This window comes from Monodelphis domestica, chromosome 5 (genome assembly GCF_027887165.1).
Source record: "Monodelphis domestica isolate mMonDom1 chromosome 5, mMonDom1.pri, whole genome shotgun sequence".
Lineage (NCBI taxonomy): Eukaryota > Metazoa > Chordata > Mammalia > Didelphimorphia > Didelphidae > Monodelphis > Monodelphis domestica.
The window spans coordinates 5,566,891-5,589,539 of NC_077231.1; the positions used below are offsets into that span (position 1 = coordinate 5,566,891).

The window sequence follows — 22,649 nt, forward strand, 5'->3', positions numbered from 1 at the left end:
GGAACATGAGTGAATGAAAAGAGTGTTCAAGTGGAAAATCACAGTGGACTTGGAATGAGCTCTGTGACCCTTGTCAGGTTCCTTTTTTCTCTGAACCTCAGTTTCCTCAGCTGTGAAATGGAAACAACAATACCTAACACTACTTGCATCATAGGATGGTTTGAAGAGAGGGATTTGGAAACCTTAACACAGTAGACATATGGGTTGTTATTATTTTTGATGAAAGAACAGGTAGACGGATCAAAGAGAGGCTCCTGAGAATTCTTTCCCAAATTGGCTTGGACCTATGATTCCATCTGCCTAGGGCACTTCCAATATGGAGACTCTCATTTAAGGAGCTGCTCAGGGCACTGAGAGACTAAGTGATTTGCCTAGGGCCACCCAGCCGGTATGTATCGGAGGTATAACTTGGACATGTTTTCCTGGCTTCCAGGCCAGCCCATGGTCAACTAAAGCTCACTGCCTTTCTGGTCCAGAATCTCTTCTGGAGGGCCTTACATTGCTTTGAAATGTTCACTTCCCCATAATTGTTATCAGAATTTGCCAAGTTAGTGATGTGGGAAGAGGAGAGAAGGCATCTTCAGAGGGTACTAGGAGGATTCTGGTCTGTGAGGACTGACCAGAGATAAGAAGGCTCTAGAAAGGAAAAGGGATGAAATCCAATGGTTTGATTGCTTTGATATCTGGGAATCCAGGGAGAGGAAGAGGCAGAGACCTGGGGATGCAGGGAGCCAGGACTTGTTAGACCTAGAAGGGACCTTGGGACACAGAATTTCAGAGCTGGGAGGGCTTGAGGACTTGGAATGTCACATTTGGGAGGGATCTTAGAACTTGAAATGTCAGACCTGGGGAAGTAGGGGGACCTTAGAACAAAGAATGTGTGTGTGTGTGTGTGTGTGTGTGTGTGTGTGTGTGTGTGTGTGTGTGTGTGTGTGTGTGTGTGTGTAGCTGGTTCTATCAGGCCAAGGATTTCTGAGATTGATTGAAATTCTCAGCCCAGGAAAGAGGCAAGGAGAAAGAGAGGCGAGGAGGAAATGTAAATAAGCAGAAGAAGGAAACAGAAGAGAAGGAAAGGAAGGAACAAGATGAAGGTAGAGTAAAGAGAGAGAAAGGGGCCTTAGAGATCATCTAATCCAATGTCCTCATTTTATAGCCAGGCAAACTGAATCCCAGAGAAGGAAAGTGATTTGGCTGAGGGATCAGAGCAGGAAAAGATCAGGAAAGGGAAAGGAGATGGGGGGAAGAAGAAAGGACTTCTGACACTGGGACAACCTTGGGTGTAGTTCTTCCTCTAATGGAGTTCTTTTTTGATATTAGGAATTTGCCATTTTTATTCTTAGGGAATGGGATTAGGTCCTACGATGCCAAAATGCCAACCCAAGTCTCTTGCCAGACTCCTCCCTCCCACAGTCTGAGGCTTTTTTGGCATCTACTCCTGCCCCCAGGGAGTCTTCTCTGATGCTCCCCAAAGTCCCTGGGCTCTCCCTTGAACTCTTCTATCACCTATAGTCTGGCTGGGCTCATTTCACAGATCATTCTGTGGAACACATCCTGGTATCGGTTTGCTATGACATGAGTCAGCTGGTCCCCTGTGTCCAACTAGGTGAGCAGCTCGGTAAAGGCAGGCTCTGTGCCTTCTGTGCTCCTCTGCAGTGCTAGGGACAATGCTGAGCTCCACTGGCTACTTGACTCCCCCACCCCACCGGCCCCACAACACTGTTTCTCTCTTGTTCTTCTCATTCCTCAACCCAGATCTCTCTTGAAGCTTAGTTCTTGGACCTCTTCTCATCTCTTTCTGCCATCTCTTTCCCTTGATATTCTCATCCATATTCACAGCTTCTGTGATCACATCTTCAGATGTCTCTCAGATCTCTGCCTCTGTCTCTCCCCTTCGCCCCACGGGGATTTCCAGATTCCCATTTCCCAGTGCTGGTTCTTGGTTAACTTCTACCAGGGATGCTACCCCAGATGGAAACCCCCATCATTTCTGACTCTTCCCTCTCCCCCTTCAGCCCTCTCCCACTAAACTCACAGCTACACTTCAGCTGACATCCTGAAACAGATAATTTCAAGGCGCTGCTGGGCACCAAACCAGCCTGAACTGGTTTCGATGTGAGCCAGCCTGAAGGGGCCAGCCCCCACACACAGGAAAGATGGGGGCGAGAGCAGCACATGGGCTTGGAAATAGACGCTTTGCTTTCCAGGCATACACAGCAAGACAGATGCCGGCTTGGAGGGATTCTCGGGGGCTTCTCCTGTCTTTGGGATCCTGAGCATCCTTGTCACCAGGAGGTGTGGGCGTCAGGAAAGCCAAAGGAAATTCACAGGGATAATCTCCTGGAGTCTAACTCGTTTCATCTTGGAGATAGTGACCAGGTCATTGTTGCCACTGTTTCTATTGCCCTTTTATGTCTGCAAAGTGGCAAGACCCCTCCCCATCACATTTCTTACAACAGCCTTAGAGGAAGGTGTTATCTTCATTTTACAGATGAGGAAACTGAGGATTGGTGGGGAAGAGGCTTGTGCAGGATGACGGCTGGGAATCCTTTGGGGATGGAGTGAAAATCGGTCATCCTCCCAATACACTAACCCTGATCCCCACAGCAGTCTTGTCTCACAGGCCACTCTTCTCCACCAGCCTCCCTTTGCTTTCCCCAGATCTCCTTGGATCTCCTTCAGATAGCCACTCATGCATGGACATGTTGACTCCCCCAACGGAATGGAAGCTCCCGGATGGGATGGCAGGAATTCGATCGTTTTTATTGTTGTGTTCTTAGCCCAGTGCCTGGCACCTCGTGAAACCCTGATCAATGTTGGGCGATGGACTGATTAGGTTTAGGTGCCAGTTCTTCTGAAGTCGGGTCTGGAATCCTATGGCTGTTCCCTGTGATTCAAAAGTGGTCGGCCAATGGCAAGAGCTCCCTTTGTCAAAGGAACTTCCATCGATAGAAAGAAAGAGGTGAATTTCCCTAAGAGGGAGACTGAGGGAAGGGACCTTCTGAAGGCTGGCAGTGGCTGAAATCTCCTGAAAGGGCAGAGCCAGGGTGCACCATCGGAGCAGGGAAAGTTTAATTATCTTACAAGGAGGGAGCAGGGCCCAAATTACTGCCAACTTGCTGCGCGCGCTCTTCAGCTCTCCTGCCAAAAGAGGTTCTTTCTTTGAAGACCAGCCCTAAATACCAAGGTGGCATTCAGAGATGCTGATGACCTTTCCTTCGGAGCCTGGCAAGAGGGAACAGAAGGGAGCAGAGGGGAGAGTCAGGGAGACGAATGTTCTCCGAATTAAGGATTCAGGCTCTCCCGTGGCGATGGCTCTCTACGAGGGCTAAATCCCAAACGTTCATGGAAACTGGAGGGAGCGTGTGTGGATGGGGAAGGGATGGACCTGGGGACTGACTTGGTGACGATGGGCCAGTCTCGTATTTTCAGGGATGGCAAAACTAGTTCTGTTTCCCTGGAACTCTGGGTTCCAGGCAGGGAGCACCACATCAATTCTCATTGGATGGGGATTTGCACTGGGGTTAGAGAAGGGAAGAGCTTTGCCTAGAGACACAGCGAGGCCGTGCTGGAAGAGGGATGCAGACTGAGGCAAGGCCAAAGAGACCTCGGTGGTCGCCTGTATCCCGGACCTCTCCTAGGTGAGGAAATGGCTTAAGAGAAACATCTGTGTTCAGAGGAAGGGAGGAAGCATAAACCGAGAGGATCACATTTGGGGCCCGGGAAGCTGGGCGTCTGCCCAGAGAAGATGGTGGCTGCTCGAACCAGAAGAGATTTGTCCACACTATTGTGGGAGGACAGAATGGGGACAGTGGACGTGGCCCCAGAGACAGGAAGGCTAAGAATAATGGAATCTTCCAGCCTGTGGCGGACTGCATTGGTAGACAGAGGAGGACGGGCAGGAGACGGATCTGAGATGCCCGGCACTGAGCTCATCCCAATGGCCAGGTTGGAAGGGGCAGCCGGAATGGGAATGTCCCTCCTGACTTTTCCTTAGAAATCTGCTGCTTTCCTGTTTTCTGATCAGGAATCAGCTGGCCTGAGAGAGGAGTCCCAGCCAGGGAGGACCTGTGTGTGATGGCACAGAGGCATCTGGAAGGCTTAAGAGCAAATCGAGCAGCTCAGGAGGAAGGGGCACCCTTCACGGGGCTCTAACACCGCCATTTTTCTGACAGGGAGCTTCCATCCGAATGAAGAGGATAAGAATGTTAAACATGCACAGCATTAGGCAGTGCTCACCCGTCTCCCACTACCACAAAACCTGAAGGCCTGGTGGTTGTTTGGAGGCTTTTTTAACCCTTTCTTGCCATCTTAGAATCAACCCAAGGCAGAAAAATAGCAAGGGCTAGGCAAGGAGGGTTAAGGGACTTGTCCAGGGTCACCCAGCTGGGAAGTGTCTGAGGCCATCTCCAGGCCTGGCTCTTTATCCACTGAGCTGCCCCCTACCTGCCCCCTGACGGTCTGTTTTCCATTGATGGGTAAAGAAGAAAGCCTTCCCATTAGGAAATAGAACTTCTCCAGTCTAGGCAAGGGGCTGGGCTAGAAGAGCTTAATGGCCTGGGAGGAGACCAAGCAAGAGACCAATGACCATTCTTTCTGGGCACAGATTACATTGTACCTTTGCCCCCTGCTACTTCTCTACACTGGGCAGCTAAGTGGCACTGTGGATGGAGAATGGTGCCTAGAGTCAGAAAGACTTGAGTTCAAATTCAGCCTCAGATACTGGGCAAGTCACTGAACTCTGTGTACCTCAGTTTCCTCCTCTGTAAAATGAGCTGGAGAAGGAAATGGCAAACCCCTCAATATCTTTGCCAAGAAAACCCAATCAGACACAATTCATCTACGTCTGTAGTCTGGGAGGTGAGTCTGAATTAAAACGATACCCTAGAGTATGATGGAGTGGCCACCTGAAAGTGGAGGCCAGCCTCTCACAGAATCATAGATTAAGAACTGGCAGGGACCTCTGAGGTCATTAAGTCCAATCGTCTCATTTAACAGGTGGAGAAATCAAGGCAAAGCGAGTCTAAATGACTTATCCATAGCTAGTAACAACCGGTGGCAAGCAGGGTTCAAACGTAGGTTTGGGCATTATTTTTTAAAAATTATGTTTATGTATTTTGTCAAACATTTCCCAATGAACATGTAAAAACATTTAAAAATCATTACTAATTCTTGAGATCCAGATTCCCTCCTTTTTGCCGTCACCCCCTCTTGAGAAGGCCAGCTGGTGGGCACTGATTATCCACCCCAAATCACAGGCATTCCTTTAACGGTGGAGCGCCGGGTCCTATGTTGGAGGCCATGGCCCCATGGTGATGGAGTGACCAAAACGAACGGGGTAAGCTTAGATTCTACCTATAATTGTTCACCTTCAGGACAGGTAAGAAACTTTGAACTTCTCCGAGCCTCAGTTTCCCACTCTGTACAATGAGGGTGTAATGAGCAGTGACTCAGAACCTTGGTAGAACCTTGGTAGAACTCAGAACCAAAGTAGAACCTTGGACCTAGAGACATGAGTTCAAATGAGGCCTCAGACACTTACTAGTGGTGTGACCCTGGAAAAGTCACTGAATCCCTGTTCATCTTAATCCACTGGAGAAGGAAATGGCAAACCACTCTAGTACCTGCCAAGAAATCCTCCTGGAGAGCTTTGGCTTGCTGTGATTCAGGGGATCACTAAGGGCAGGACTCGACTGAGTGAACAATAAAAACAACAATAACGATGAAGGAATGAGACTAGGTGGGATCTCAGGGCCCTCCCAGCTTGGCACCCCTTGTTCTAAGGCCTCTCCCACCTCAGACACTGTCCCCGGGTCCTCGCCAGCTCTACCATTTGATGGTTTTAGATGCTTCTCTCCCTCAAACCCTACCCAGATCTTCAAGTCTTCTCTTGGGTACGTGGAAAATATTCAAACGAGATCTTCCATTCCCCAAATCAATTTAACTTCAATTCATAAAGTTGGAACGTTGGGGAAGAAAGGAGGGGCAAGAAGAGGAGATACCCTGAGGAACACGAGCTCTCAGAATCCAAGAAGAAGCCCAGCTGGGGTCAGTTGGGAAAACAAGCCCAAGGACACATTGTTGGACATCCCAAGGGGCTGCCATGTTGTTGGACTGGCCATTGGTGATAGCAGAGCTAGGACAACCCTCAATCCTTTGGTCATGAAGGAAAGCCAGTGTTCCTGCGTCATCCCTAAAGAGTTTCCCCATACGTGGTGTGCGCTTCCTTCTCATTTCTGTCTCTTAGGATCTCTTGCTTTCTTCAAAGCGAAACAGCTACAGCAGATCTTTCCTGATGTCAGGCTCTCTATGGATGGTTCCTTGTGGGAGCATCAGCCTTGGTTTGTTGTTGTTGTTGTACCCTTCCCTTCTGTCTTAGAATCAATACTGGGTATTGGCTCCAAGGCAGAAGAGTGGTAAGGGCTAGGCACTGGGGGGTAAGTGACTTGCCCAGGGTCACACTGCTGAGAAGTGTCTGAGGCTAGACTTGAACCTAGGACCTCCCGTCTCTAGGCCTGGCTCTCCATCCACCGAGCCTTCTAGCCACCCCAATCAGCCTTGTTTTATGGAGGCTCAGCTGGCCCTTTCAGGGTGTTGTTTGGTTACTTTGCCCCATCTGCCTTTGCCCCTGGATCCCTCAAGTCCTTGTTTGCTTTGGCACAATTTGCTCGTGCTGTACCTTCAGCAAGGAAAGCCCCCCAAAGGCCCTGCCAGTGGCATGTGCCCATGCTTCAAGGTTTTGTTCGTGGGTTGGTCACCCCTTCCATGGAGCCTGTCCTGGTGACTTTCTCCCCTCTCCTGCCCCTGAGCCACACAAGAAATCATCCTCTCCCTCCTAGCTTCTTCTAGAGCCTTCTTTTCTGGGTGCACGTTTTATTTATCATTTTGGGATGGCCTTTTCCCCTTTGCAGACACCAGGGTGCCAGCTTTGTGCCCGGAGTCCCAAGGGGTGCCATGCACTGCATACAGGAAGTACTTAATCACTCAATCAGTCAGCCAGAATTTATTAAGTGCCTCCTGCGACAGCACATCTGCTATACGGTGCCGTGTACCCCAGAGCACCAATGAGAAAGTCTTACTCTCAGGGCTGATGGGATTGCAAAAACCTGGGCCTGGAGTCAAGAAGACCCGAGTTCAAATTTAAACTTTTTGACCCTGTGTCACTCTCTTAACCTCTATCTGCCTCCATTTCCTCAATAGCAAAATGGGAATCCTAATAATGCCAGCCTCCCATGGTGGTGGGAGGGTCAAATGTGAGTGTATTTGCTAAGAACTTAGCACAGTGCCTGAGGGCACATGACAAATGCATGCCTCCTTCCAAGGTTTATTAGACTCCTACTACATGCCAGGCACCGGGCTAGCCACCAGGGGTACAAAGATAAAAGCGTCCGCCCTCAAGGACCTTATGTTCTACTGGGGCAAAGAAAGTCTGCCTGTGCCTAGATACACGCTCTGTACACACATACATGCACACATCGACACGCCGGTATAGACAGAATAAACACTGGTTCAACTGATGGGCACCAGAGAGGGTGAGGATCCCAACCTCCTCCCTTGCCAAACAGACTCATCTGGGCGGTGAGGAGCTTGGGCCAGCCCGGACGGAAGAAGGGCTTCTTTCTCCCTGACCAGCTGCCAGTGCAGCCCCCCCCAGCCTCCCCGAAATAAGGCGTCAACAGGAGCCCCTTCCCCGTTCCTCCTTGTGTTCTTTAGAGGACGAGCGCTGCACGGATCCAAGTCACAAAACAAAACCTGGGGATTTTACTCATGGAGGTGGCCAAGCGCAGACCCTGGATCACAGGCTGTTAGAGCCAGAAAGGACCTGGGACGCCCTGGAGGCCAGCCCCCGGTCTTGGTGGTGGACCGAGTCCTGGGGAGGAGAGGAGAAAGGATTTCAGGCTGGTCCTCCGGCTCCAAACCCAGGATGCTTTCATCACCAAGTTGGGAGAGGCTTGCTGGGAAGAACAACAGGAGTCATAGCCCGGGCCCTTAGTGCTCTCTTGGCCATTGGCTGCCTTGGGACCTTGGACACATGACATGCCTCTATGGACCTCAGTTTCCTCTTTGTAAGAATGAGAGATTCGCACTAGATATTAGGTACAAGATCCTATGATGTGGACTGGTCACAAATTCCCGCCTTGATCACTTAGGTGACTTTGGGCAAGCCACTGAATGGCTCTGAGCCTCAGTTTCCCCATCTCTACAATGAGGGGGTTGGACTAGATGGAGTCCCTTCTGGTGCTGAATTCCTGATCCTATGACCTTTACCTCCCCTTCTCCCCCCACTCCAATCCTGGTTCCCTCCCCTATCTTCCATTCGATAATAATGTCCCCAAAGACGAAGAAAAAAATCCCAAATACCCATTGGATCCACCCTTCTCTCCTCAGAATTAAGTGCAGTGTATCACATGCAGAAGATGCTTAATCAATATTTGCAGTATTGAATTCCAATAATCTCACAAACACCAAGAATTGCACATTTGAAAGAGACCCCAAGATCAGCCCACACATGCATGGGAATCCCCTCCCACCCTTCCCCAATGAGGGCTTGGTCATTCAGCCTCTGCTCAAAGGCCTCCACTGATGGAGAACCCACCGTCCTCTGGGGCAGTCCATTCCACTTTCAGAAAGCTCTGAGTCTTAGGAAATGCTTCTCCTTCCACTCCTGCGAAATCTGCCCTTGTACCTTTCCCCACCACTTCTGGTTCTGGCCCCTGGAGCCAAGTGGAACAAGGCTAGTCTTTCTTCTCTCTCTTTCTTTCTTTCTTTCTTTCTTTCTTTCTTTCTTTCTTTCTTTCTTTCTTTCTTTCTTTCTTTCTTTCTTTCTTTCTTTCTTTCTTTCTTTCTTTCTTTCTTTCTTTCTTTCTTTCTTTCTTTCTTTCTTTCTTTCTTTCTTTCTTTCTTTCTTTCTTTCTTTCTTTCTTTCTTTCTTTCTTTCTTTCTTTCTTTCTTTCTTTCTTTCTTTCTTTCTTTCTTTCTTTCTTTCTCTCCTTCTTTCTCTCCTTCCTTCTTTCTTTCTCTCCTTCCTTCTTTCTTTCTCTCTTTCTCTCTTTCTCTCTTTCTTTCTTTCTTTCTTTCTTTCTTTCTTTCTTTCTTTCTTTCTTTCTTTCTTCTTCTTCCTTCCTTCCTTCCTTCCTTCCTTCCTTCCTTCCTTCCTTCCTTCCTTCCTTCCTTCCTTCCTTCCTTCCTTCCTTCCTTCCTTCCTTCTTCTCTTTCTTTCTTTCTTTCTTTCTTTCTTTCTTTCTTTCTTTCTTTCTTTCTTTCTTTCTTTCTTTCTTTCTTTCTTTCTTTCTTTCTTTCTTTCTTTCTTTCTCTTCCTTCCTTCCTTCCTTTCTCTTCCTTCCTTCCTTCCTTTCTCTCTCTTTCATACACATACATGCATATGTGTGCACACACACACCAACCTTGTCCTATATTTCCTCTTAGAATCAACACTAAGAATAGGTGCCAAGGCAGAAGAACAATAAGGGTTAGGCAAAAGGGGTTTAGTGACTTGCCCAGGGTCACATAGCTAGGAAATATCTGAGGCTGCATCTGAACCCAGGACTTCCTGTCTGACTATCTACTAAGCCACTTAGATACCCCCCAGCTCTTCTTTTCTGTGACAACTCTTCCAGCATTTGACCACAACCATCATGGACCCCCGTGACACAGCATCGGGAAGCCTCGAATGCCAGGATCTCAGATCTGAGACAGTCCTGATTGGGCCACCGCCACTTTCAGGGTTTTAAGGTCAGGATGGAGCCGGTCTCTCTCTCTTCCTCAGCACAGCCTCCAAGGGGTTGGGGACAAGAGCCGACTGTCTGAATGGAATGGTGTGACTGCAGCTGAGGGCTTATTGTCTTCTAAACTGCCACCACTACTCCCAGCCCGGATTTGTCCCAGGTACAAGGCCTCCCGGCTGGCTCTGCCCACCACAGTTATGTTCCAGTGAAGCACTAAGTGCCGCCTCCAGCAAAGAGGAAGGACCAGAGCTGAGGGAGTCCAGCTGGGGTCTGGGGAGGGGAGAGGGTTAGTATTTCCAGAAAAGGCTGTGGTATAAAAACATCAACAAGGGGACACCGAGGTGGCTCACTGGATGGAGAGCCAGACCTAGAGACGGGAGGTCCTAGGTTCAAATGTGGCCTCAGACACTTCCCAGCTGGGTGACCCTGGGCAAGTCACTCCACTCCCATTGCCTAGCCCTGTCCGCTTTTCTGTCTTGGAACCATGACTTTGTCTCAATTCCAAGACAGAGGGTGAGGCTTTAAAGAATGGAACTGAATCCGGTCCAGACTGTTTATGACTCCTCCGTGAGGGAGTCTGGTCCCCAGGAGAGCTGTTAATGTTAGATAAGGGCACAAACCGTGTGCAAAGTGAATATGGGCTCTCCCAGGTTCCCCAAGCCTTCCTGAAAGCAGAGGAAAGGCAGTGGAGAAGGGAGAGTAAAAGAAAATACAGCACATGGACCGTAGAGGAAAAAGCCCAAGGCTGATGACAGGCTGGACAAAGAGCCTCGAGAAATCGGAGAGTCAAGGGAGAAATCCCGAGAAGCTTCCTGGAGGAGGTGGGACCCAGTGGGACCTCGATGGAGGGTTTCAAAGGAGCCTTCCAGCTTCTGGGATCCTGGGCCTCGGTGGCCTGAGCTGTGCTCCCTCAGCTGTCAGGCACAGTGATTTCATCAGGGCAGGCGCGGGGTGGGGGCTCCGCAAAGATGAGTTATGAAGAAACATTACTGCTAACACAACTAATTGGCGACAGCTGCTGCCACAACCAGAAAATTGTCAGGAGTGATTAAAAGGAGCTGCCTTTGGGCCAATCAACTTCAGAAGTTATGCAAATGCAGCTAAAAAGAGAGAACAAAGGGAGGAAAAATGAAGGAAGAGCAGGGAGGAGGTGGGGAAATCCTCCCGCCCGAGAGCCAAGCACGGGGTGAACTCTGGGCTCTCGGAAAGAGTCGGAGCCTGGGGACTGGGCACCCGAGGCTCGCACCAGGGCCCCTTCGGCCACCTTATTGAGTGGTCCTGGGTAAGTCATTTCCCCTTTCCCCTTCCCCTCCAAGCCTCTTTCCCTCCTTAATACATGCCGGTTTTCCACGGGATGATCTTTACAGCCTCTCCCAGCGCTGCCATTCTCTGTGCTAAACTCTTTGCCAGCTCTGACATTCCCTTCCAGATCTCTCATTCATTCATTCATTCATTCATTCATTCATTCATTCATTCATTCATTCATTCATCAAACATCTTTAAAGCACTGGGTTCGAGACCTTGAGCTGAGCTCCGGGAATGCAAACACCAAAGGAAACCAGTTCCTGCCCTCCGCAGGCTTGCGTTCCACTACAGAGACAGCACTGATACAGATCACGAAGCACAGAGTAACCCAGCCCGGCAAGAGTGTGGATGTGGACTGGCCCGAGTGGAGCCGTGAATGAAAACTTTCCCAGAGGCAAAAGCGAAAGGAGTTTTCTTCTAAGAATCCAGGACTAAGGCAGAAGCGTGAATGTCAAGGGCCGGATGGCCGGGAAAGCTAGTTTGGCTGGAGTGGGTGGGGAAGGAGAGGCGGATGGGGCTGGCCCATGAAATGCTTGTTGACCGACTAAGTAAGTGGTGGAGGGCATTCAGTAGCAGCCCGAGGAGTCTGCGGGTCATCTTAGTCCCAATAGGGAGCTACGGAAGACTCTGGAGCAAGGGAGTGGTCTGCTCAGCCCTGGGGGGCGGGGGGGGGGGGGTTGGCGCCTCCTTTCCACCAGAGCCTTCAAAGAACTGCAGCTTCTGTCCAGATAAATATAGTCACTGGCAGCCTCAGCCTCCTCTGTGATAAACGATCCTTCACACTTCCCGGGACTAATGCAATTTTTTGCCCCAAGATAAGCAGATTTACAGCTTTTATTTTTTAATGAGAATACCTTATAATGGAGAGAGAAAAGAGGTTCTATTTCCCAGTATTGGATGATGGCTGAGTAAACAGTATTTTAGAGGCCTAATTAATGTGTAGCTTTGGGGTATGTGAGCTAATAAAACACTGGAGAATTCACCATTACCATCAAAAGGAGAGGCGTCCAATTCTTTGTCTGGGGATCGCCTCTAAAGCCAGGAAGAAGGGAAGATGTCTGGCTGATCGCGGCTTTTTCCAGGACTGCCCCCACCCCAGAGCCAGCCCGGAAGGAGGCTTCCTGGGCTCAGACTTGACAGACGACCCCCAGCGTTGGCCAAATGGCGCCATGGCGCTCTGGAGTGAGCACTGGCTTTGGGCAGAACCCGCTCCATCACTCTCTGTGCGATCTCCCTGTAAGTCCCTTTTGCTCTCTGAGCTTAGTTCCTTCATCCACAAAACAGGGATAACAATTCCTGCACTGCCTCCCTCCTGGAGCTGTCCTAGGGATACTGGGGATGAAGCAGAGGATGCAGCAGGAATAGTGCTTTGAGCTTAAATGCAAGCTCTGCTACTTAGTACCCACATGGTCCTGGCAAGGTAGCTAAACTCTCTGGGCCACAGCTTTTCAGTCTTTCAAATGAAAGGGTTGGACTAGATGATCTCTAAGATCTAAGATCTAAGAATCTTCCAGATTCAGATCTCTGAGCCTATAATGAAATGAGAAAGTGCCTCCAGGTCAATTTGCAAAAAACAATCCAGTGGGGCAACGAGGTGGCTCAGTGGATAGATAACCAGGCCTGGGTTCAAATTTGACTTCAGACACTTCCTAGCTGTGTGACTCTGGGCAAGTCATTTCACCTCCTGTAACCCTGTTCTGACTTGGAACCCAAATTTAGTATTGACTCTGAGACAGAAGGTAAGGGTTAAAAAGTAATCCAATCTGAATTTTTCATATTCATTTCTTAAGTCCATGTATAGTGTCTGTCCAATATATATGACACATTATGTCTGTAATAGCTCAGGTGGTTTTAGTGTCTTTTGTTTCCTCCTTGTGACTTTCCATTTATATCTCAGCTTCCTTAGGCAATGCTGATAGCCTGTGTTGATATCTCCTCCTTTGTTGATTTCTCATTTTCAGCATCAATGGCTTGTTTAAATAGGTCAGCTTGAAGCAATTATTATTATTAACCAGTATTTATATAACTTTTACTATGTGCCAGGCACTGTGCTTAGTGCTTTAAAATTATTATCTCGTAATATATGTCTACCCCAGTGGAATTGCTTGTTAACTCCAAGAGCAGGGAGGGAAGAAGGAAGAGAGATGGGAATCATGTGACCATGGAAAAAATTTAAATTAAGTCAAATTTAAGAAATAAAATTATTATCTTATATGATATTTATAACAACTCTAGGAGGTAGGTGCTATTTTTATCCACATTTAATGATGAAGAAACTGAGGTATACAGTGGTTAAGTTACTTGCCCAGGATCCCACAGCTAATCTCTGAGGTTAAATTGGAACTCAGGTCTTGACTCCAGTCCCAGCACTCCATCCACTGCACTATCTGGCAACCATAATAAAAATTATGATGTTATTAATAATCATAACAACATATATGATATAATAATCTTACATGATAATTTTAATCAGGTCTTTTTTATCCAAGTCCCAGAGCTCTATCCAACATATCATCTAGTTGCCTTAATGATAGTTATTATGTTAATAATTATTATATAATATATAATAATAATTATTATAATTTCTCACTAGTTAGTAAGGCCCTAGAAAGATCATATGCTCTGTTCCTTTTTCCAACTGTTTCCCTTTTCTTCACTGTCCTAACACTTATCTCCCCTCCACATCGTTCCCACAGGGCTGCCTTCTGGGGAGTCCCTGTATTAGTATGAGGGTAGTATGGTACAGTGGAAAGAGCCTTGGACTTTGAGGCAGGACACTTGGACTTCATTCCCAGTTCTGCCATTCCATGCTTCATGTGTCTCTAAACCTTAGTTTCCTCATCTGTAGATGGAAATAAATAATCCCTGCAATCCCTGCCTTGGGGAGAGACTTTGTATAATCTAAAGCACTATAGCATTGAGAACTGGTATCATCGTTGAGGAGTTAGAGAATCCTCGAGGGACCCTCATCCGACTAGCTGATTCATTATTCCCATCATACTCACAGCCTCCAGTCTACTCCTTTACCCCCAACTTTCAAAGTTTGTCCGTTGGCATCAATCTACTTTTGAGTTCATTTATTCAACCACATCTGTGCTATCGGCGCACCCAGATTTCTTTGTCTTATCTACAAGGATGTCACGAGGGCCTTTGCCAAAAGCTTTGTGCCAGTTCAGGTATATTCTGTTTGTAGTCTTCCATGATCTAACAGTTTAGTAACCCCTTCAAAAATTAAATGTCTGCCATGAATTGTTTTCAATGATCCCATGCTGGCTCCTAGATATCACTGCTGTCTTTTCTAAATACTCACGAAGCATCCCTTTGATAATATATTCTAGAATTTTTCCAGGAAGATGAGACAAGCTCACTGGTTTATAGTTTCCATACTCCATTTTCCCTTTCTTAAAAAAAGAGACATTTGTCTCTATTTCTACAGCTCTCTTCATCTCTAAAACATTTAAAATATCATTGAGAAGGAGCTAGCAGTCAGGCTATCAGTTCTTTTAGTGTCCTCGAAGCAGAGGGACCATCTTGCCAATCCTCGCTTTATTTTAGTTTAATTCAAAGTAGTAATAAGAAGGGTAGAAGAGAAGCCCAAACAAGGACTCTAAGGAAATTAAAGGAAGGGGAGCTTACTTTCCACCACATAGGTTTGAGGAGGGCACAAGAGGTAAGAGGAGAATTCCTGGAAGAAGAGGCCCCTCCGCTGAGCTTTGAGGTAAGCCAAAGATTTCCAGCTCTGTCCTTAGCTTGGAGACAACCTGATGGTAGGAAAAGATCCGCAAAGAGCTCGGTCGTACCTGTTTGGCTGGAACATGGAATGAATGAAGGGGAATAACGAGAAATAAAAGCGTGAAAGGTGGTTGGAGCTAGATTGTAGAATGTCCTAAAGGACAGCTATTTATGCTGTCCTTTGAGTGGCAGAATGACATGATCTGACCTGTGTTTTAGAAAGATTATTAAGCAGTGGAAAGGACAGGCTGTTTAGGAAAGATAATGGAAACAAGAGGACCCACCAAGTACTGGCGCCCAGTACTGGGAGGATCTGGGATCTGAGCCCAAGCTTCTCGGTTTGCCCTCGGCACCCCTGCAGGTGCTTTATTGTCCTTGTTCTCTCCGCAGTGAAGAGGAACCTTCTGCTTCTCTCTTTTGGCATCTCCTGGCTTTTCCCCAGCTCCCTTTTGTCCCCCTCCCCATGCTAGAACCCGAGGAACCCATCCCTGTCATGTGTCGGCACCTCCTTCAGCAGATGTGACAACTGCCTTCCAGAAATTAACAAATAATTTGTGAGTTTCCTAAATTACACTCATTTAACACTGAATTAGTCCTAGCAGCTCTTAAGAGGGCTCGGGAAAAGCTCTTCACACGTCCTGGAAAATGAGACAAACCGCGATCGCTTAGAGCCCGGCAGCCGCGCATCTGCCTGCTCCGCGCCAGGGAAGTGAAGGGGCCTGGCTGGCGGGGGCTGCCGGCTGCCATCCGGACGGGGGTCCAAGTTCTGCACTGGAAAGTGGAGCTTTGAGAGTGCTTCTCTTTCTCCAGCCTGGAAGTGTGAGTCCCATGATACGCCCAAAATAACATCACACTTTCTTCAATATTGGCCAGAATCGAAAGCAAGAGTAAAGCCCATCTGTAACGCACCTTGTTATTTTCATCAGATTGCAAAGCGAGCTACAGTCAAACCAGGACAGCGCCGAACCCCGGACAGGGAGGAGGCACTGACTTCAACCCCTACCTCTCCACACCCATTCAGCCTTTCCTTGAACACTGCCAGTGATGGGGAGCTCATTCCCTCCAGAGGCTGCCTATTTCCTCTGAGCCACAGAGGCAGCACTGTAGAGTGAAGCACTAGTCTTGAAATCAGAAAGATGTGGGTTCAGATCCTGATGCCTACATTCACCAACTGTGTGATCCTGGGCAAGTCACTTATCTTCCAAGTCTCAATTTTCCCACTTGTAAAATAAAGAGATTGGGCTCAGTGGCTTCCAAGGTCATTTTCAGCACAGAGTCTCTGATCCTACAATTCAATGGGGGGTAGTTTTATTCTTAGTGTAAGGCATGACTATGCTGTTGTTCAGTGGTTTGGGGCATGTCTGACACTTTGTGACTGGGTGGTTTACCATTTCCTTCTCCAGCTCATTTTACAGGTGAGGAAACTGAGGCAAGCAGGTTAAGTGACTTGCCCAGGGCCAAAGTGTCTGAGGCCAGTCTTTCTGGCCCCAGGCCTGGGGCTCTGGGCACTATGGTGCCACCTAGCTGCCCAGGACAGAGACCAAACACTAATTTAAGTCTCTTCCATAAATTGGCCCTTGAGAAACCTGAAGGAAAGTGGGAGCTCCCCTCTCCTTTCCATCTAGGGCCTTCAGTCCCTCCCCCTGGCGTTCCTGGCCTTCAGGCTTGCCCACCTTGGCTGCTCTGGCTTCCTTCCTGGGCACTTTTCTTTAGGCATGCTCCGAAGAGCTGCGAGGCACGTCTAATCCATCTGCCTTGGTCCAAGATTCACAGGTCAAAAGTGGCCCTGCCAAGGTCACATTTACTCCTCTCCCTGCAGATCTAGGGGTGCCTTCCAGAGAGCCCCTCTTCCTCATTTGCTCTTCTGCCCTTTCCTAGAAGATCAAACTGAGCCCTGGGCAGAGGGGAGTCAGGCAGGTCCAGCCCAGCGCCCGCTGGGGTCTGGGCACCTTCAGAGAGCCGGACCTAAGGCAGCTGGTTTCTTTCTTAATAGCCTTCTGTCAAGCCCCCTTTCCTAGGGACTGCCTCCCTGTCATTGTTCCTTATTCTGCCCTGTGGGGCCAAGTGGAATCCATTCAATTCTCTGGGAAAATCGTTGACTCTATTGGGTTTGGTCACCTAAGGGGGCCTGAAGGACTTCGCCACAGGATCTAGAGCTGGAAGGAGCCTAATGAGGAAAATGAGACTCGAGAATGGGAAAGGGCGAGCAGAGGACTGGACGTGGGGTCAGGAAGTCCTCAGTTCAAATCTAGCCTTAGAGAATTGTTGTTCAATTGTATCCAACTCTTTGTGGCCTCATTTGGGCTTTTCTTGGCAAAGATACTGGAGGGATTTGCTGTTTCCTTCCCAAACTCATTTCTAGATGGAGAACTGAGGCAAACAGAGTTGTGACTTGCCCAGGGTCACACAGTTAGGCAGTGTCTGAGGCTAGATCTGAACTCAGGAAGATGAGTCTTCTTGACTTCAGACCTGGTCCTCTATCCACCATACCACCTAGCTACCCAGCTAATTTTACAGAGGAGGAACAGAGGCAAACGAGATTAAATGACTTAAATGCCTTGCCTAGAGTCACACAGCTAGCAAGTATTGGAGCCTGGATTTGAACTCAGGAAGATGAGTCTTTCTGACTTTAGCCCCAAAACTCTATTCATTGTGCCACTGAACCGCTTTGGTAATTCACTTAACCTCTGCCTATCTCAGTTTCTCCATCTGTAAAATGGGGATGAGAACACCTTCTAAAATATGAAGGCATTGGGTTAAAAGTCCTTTGAGGTTCCTTTCAAAAATAGATGCATAAGAATGAAAGCAGAGGTTGATATGAAGAGCAGCAAATGAGGGAAAATTCCAGAAAATGGAACATCAGAGTTCAAAGGCTCATCACCTACCTCCCCAGCAAGTATTAATGAATACTTATACAACTTAATTATTCTTGTATCTCCCTGACCTTAAATCGCAGGTTGGCCACTCTCTAACATGGCACCATAGGCAAATCATACCATTCCTGCCTCAATTTTTCTGTCTGTAAAGTGGGAATTCAAAACCTCCCCCTCCCACATGACAGAGCCCAGTAAGCCTTGAAACACCTTGAAAGGAGAACTATCACCATTTCTGTGATCTGTAAGCTTCCAGAGGATGAAGGACAATGGCTTAATTCTTTTTGAATCTCTTTCTCCCCTCTTTAGCACAAAGGGATATTTTGGAGGATCAGTGATTTCCCCAGGATGGTTATTCCTTCCACCTATGCAGAGAGCAGCATGGGATCACAGAGCCAGCATCAGCACTGATTATCTAGTCCAGATGTTCCCATGTGACAGAAGAGCACAGAGGCTCCAAAGTCTCGGGCCAGGAAAATGTTGGAGGTGAGATCTGGATCCCCCTTTGTTGCCTGCAAAGGCTGCATTCTCTCCACGATACTCCACTAGGATTTAGTAGCAATGGAATAAAGCTTCGTGGAATCAGGAAGCTGTCCGAGGCATGCCCACGGTGAGTAAGGGGCCAAGGCCTCAAGGATAAGGGGTAGGGACTGGACTAGGAAGACTTCTTCCCCAGGCTGCCCCAGCTCTCAGTCGGTATTTCATGACTGTTGAAAGCCTCTCCCAGCCCAGGTTACCAAGCAGGAAGCATCGATCCCTCACTCCCTTTCTTCTCTCTTCCTCTACGGTCTTTAGGGTCCAGGTTCAAACAAACAAACAAACAACCCTTCCCTCCTCCCAGTCCTCACCTCCCTCCTCCCCAGGCCTTTCCCTTGACTGGATGCACCTGGCTTGTCCCTTCCTCCCTGGGCATCGTCCCTGGCCCAGAGAAACTCAGCCACTCCAGAGGCCACCCAATCAGAGATGTTGCCATCTAGTCTGGGCCATGGAAATTCCAAATTCAGCTCATTTTGTCCAGCCACCCCAGCCTTGACCCGGAAGTCGGGAAGTCTCATTTCTGATCTTCCTTCAATCCTTCCCCAGGACCTTTGAGCTAGAGGCGACCTCAGAGCCCATCAGGCTCCAACCCCTCATTGTACAGAAGAGACAACCAAGGCTTCCAGTGGTAAAATGACATTAATGTAATGCAGCAAGAATTAATTAAGTAGCTATTAGGTCCTGCTGGGTGCTGAGACAACAGAGACAAAAAGGAGCAGAGGCAGAGCTAGGTTGTCTGGGTTCCAGATTCCAAAGCTCATTGGGCTTTGCCAGTGGGCCCCAAGGATCCATGGAGTAGAAGGATTCTTGTTCATTTTGTCACTTCTTCCAGTGGCACCTCCTACCCTTTCCCCCCAGCTCTGGATGAGGAATCAAGAACCTGCTTGGAGTCAGAGGATCACAGAGGCAGGGGACTTTAGAGATAATGTAGCCCAATCTCTCCATTTTACACAGGAGGAAACTGAGTCCTACAGAGTGGAAGTGGCTTGCCCAAGGCCTTGCAAGTAAGAGGTGGGAGCTGGGAAGAGGATTCAAATCCAGTTTTTCTCTGACTCCCAATCCCCTGATCTTTCCACTGGACCTCAATTTCCCTTTTGGGAAAAAGAGGCAACTGGCTTAGGCTCCTCTCTCAAGGGTGTGGCTGTTAAGAGAGAACACAAATTTAGGGGAGTAGTCTGGCAGCCGGAGTGGGAGGGAGCCTCCTTGGCCCGCCCAAATCTAGGGTTAGGGTTCAGCCGAGGGCGAACACAGAGCCCTGGCTCAGGATCAGCCCTGGCTTCATTTGCTTAGCTGAACATCTGACTGCTAAAGTTCGAGGAGAGCAGCCCAGGGTCCTTCCTTACACCACTGGGCCTTTTCCCTGGAACCCATACTGGAACGCATTCATGCCTCTACTCGACAAGGCTCTACTTCGAGAGCAGCAAGCAGGCAGCCTCCTGGCCCCTGGAACTCGGGCGGGTGCCTGGAGAGGGACCCGTCATCCTCTGGGGGTGAACCGATCCCCTGGAACCCTCCAGGCTCCCCGCTTCAGAGGATGGGTTGGGGAGAGGGAGGTTGGGTAGAATTCGAACTCGTGCTATTCTCTCCCAGGCAAAGGAACTCTGGGGAAGGCAGGAAAGGGAGAAGGGAAGAGGACCCCCTCCACCCCAGTGGAACAGACCTTTCCCAGCTAGCTTCCAGCTCCACACAGAGCTCCCCCTCTCCCCGCAGCAGGCGCTTTATTACAGAATTCACTAACCCGGAGCTCTTCTGATTACCCATCCCTGGTCTCTCCTTTCCCCTTCCCAACCCTCCCTGAGAGGGCCGGGAAGCCTTGTGGCTGGCGTTTTCTAAACAAGCGATGGCAAGGCGAGCTCCTAGGTTCTACCGGCTGGTGGTTGCCGTCCCAACCCCCTCCGTCTTGCCGAATAACAAATAATAATAATTTGGATGGATAGATATATATTTATATACAAATCTCAAAATCGCATGAAGCTTCGGGTCTCGTTGTCATGGCAACAGCGAGCTCTAATGAGCTTCCGAAGGTGCTAAAGCCTAATGCCCTCCGTGCCAGGGATAAATATTGATTCGGCCGCGGATCGAAAGTAAGCCTTGAGCCCGCAGCCCGGCTCAGGAGCAGTAGAGGCGCCGGCCGAAGGTGGGGGCTGCGGGGGCGGAGAGGGGGTTACTGGCTGCCCCGGCTTTTCCAGGGCAGACAGGGGTGTGAGAGAAAGAAACCTTCCTCTGCTCCAAGCTGATAACCCTCCACCTCACCTCCACCCCACCCACCCCGCAGCAGCTTCGATCCCCGAGTCCTTAGAGAGCGCTGGCAGGCGCCCCCACCCACAGTGCCGCCCCGACAGCTCCTGGGACCAGCCCGCACCCTAACCTCTCTCTGTGCCGCTGGGACGTTCGGGCACCTTCCCCAGCCACTAGCGCCGCGGACCTGTTTGTCTGCGCCTCGTTTTCTACTGCGCTCTGAAGCTGCCTACCAGCTGCCCCTAGCCCCTCCCCAGGTGTGTCCCCGACCTGCTGGCACGCGCCCCTCCCCCGAGGTGTCCCGGTCAAGCTGGCATACGCACCCCGCTTCCCCAAGTCCTGGCTCCTCTGGCACGCGCCTCCCTCCAGGTGCGCCCGGGTCAAACTGGCACACGCTCCCCGCCTCGCCTCGCCCCACCCCACCCCCATCCGGCCCGGCCCAAGTGCGCTCTGGTCAAGCTGGAATGCGCCCCACCTCCGTGCTCCCGGGACGAGCTGGAACGCGCCCCTCCTCAGGCTGGAATCGCCTTGCCTGAGCTCCCTGAGCCTAAAGCCGGAGACCCGCATGCTGGCGCCTCCCCCACCCCCACTTAGCCTGGCATGCGCCCCTCCCGGAGCCCGGGCCAACTGGCACCCCTCCCCCACGCCCTGGGGCCCCGGCCCCCTTTCCCGGCTGCCCGAGGGCGGGGGGCTATGCGGCCGCTTCCCTCACCTGGGCGCAGCTCCCGGGCTCCTCCGTGGCCAGGCAGCCCCAGCGGCCGCCGCCGGCAGCCGACTTCTCGGCGGGCGCATCGGCCGCCGCCGCTGCCGCTGCCGCTGCCGCCTGCAACAGTTGTGCGGGCTCCGCGGGCTCGCGGTGGGCGCCCGCAGCTCGGAGTTCCGGGGACTCCCCAATGCGTGCGCCCCGGGGCTGGAGGGAAGCCCCGGACCGAGACGCTGCCCTCCGAGCCTAGTCCTGATGGGGCCAGGCGCCCGGGGCTGCGGCTGAGGCTGCGGCTGCGGGTGTTGCTGCTTCTTCTGCTCCTCGGCCGCCGGCTGGCTGCGGGGACCCGGCTAGGGAGGTCGCTCCCCGGCCCCCGTCACCAGAGGCGGCCAGCAGCCCCCGGGGCTCAGGGGGCCCGCATGAGGGCCGGCCGGCCCGGAAGGACAGGGACAGGGGCAGGCGGCCCCCGGGCGCCTAGAGAGCCCCGGGAGCGGGACGCTGCTGCCCGCGGACTGGGGCTCGGGCTGCTTCTGAGCGCTGCTGCTGCTGCTGCCTTCGCCGCCGCCGCCGCGGTTCCTCGCAGCAACCGCGCCGGCGGCCCCGGGCCTCGCTCATGCTCCCCGCGGCTCGCTGCCCCTCCGCGCTCGAGCGCTCTCTGCTTCCTTCTCCACTTAAGTCCTCGGCGGGCTCCCTGGCGGTGAGCCGCTTTCTCTCTCCCTCTCTCTCTCCCTCCCTCTCTCTCTCTCTCTCCCTCCCTCTCTCCTAACCTCGACTCTCTCTCTCTCTCTCTCTCTCTCTCTCTCTCTCTCTCTCTCTCTCTCTCTCTCTCTCTCTCTCTCTCTCTCTCTCTCTCTCCCCCTCCCTCCCTCTTTATCCCTCCCCCTTTCTCTCTCCCTCCCTCTCTCCTAACCTCGACTCTCTCTCTCTCTCTCTCTCTCTCCCTCTCTCTCTCTCTCTCTCTCTCTCTCTCTCTCTCTCTCTCTCTCTCTCTCTGCTCTCCTTCCTGTCTTCTCGGCCCGCTTTCCTTACCCTCTCTTCCCTCCTCTCTTCTTGCTCTTCGTGCCAGTCTTTTTCTCTTCCTGTTTCCTTTCTCCCTTCCTTTCCGTCTCCCTTTCCCCTCTGTTCAGTGCAACTCGACAAATATTTTATTGTCAGGATGTCAATAAGCATTTATTTAGCACCTTCTGCGTCTGTATGGGCCGGGCTGAGCTGGGGAATGTCAGATCGGGCAGGAGAAACCTTAGAACAGAGAATGGCAGGCTGTGTGGAGTGTCCTGTATTAGGCAGGAGGCCCAAAGCTTCCATCACACACACAACCCAGAGGAGATGATTGCTATGGCTTCTTCCATTCCACAGACTCTATTCTGACACCATTCTGGCTTCCAAGGTTCCCTTTAACTGTGCTGCTCTGTGTGCTTCGCTGGAGCATTCTGTATTCCCAGGTTCCCTCCAGCCCAACCATTCTCTGCTCTGTGTTCCAGAAGCCTCTGTCTAAGGTCCCTTCCACATTCATTCCATGCTCTAAGTTGGAAGCTGGCT

General features: G+C 50.5%; 1 protein-coding gene across 1 annotated transcript in view; it reads right to left on the reverse strand.

The window, feature by feature from the left end:
- SHISAL1 (shisa like 1) overlaps positions 1-21,878 on the reverse strand; it is a 111,650-nt gene extending 89,772 nt beyond the window's left edge. The window contains exon 1 of the mRNA XM_056797501.1: positions 21,120-21,878. The gene's annotated coding sequence lies outside the window, so the exon portion shown is untranslated. The remainder of the gene's footprint in view (positions 1-21,119) is intronic.
- Positions 21,879-22,649: the final 771 nt, after the last annotated feature.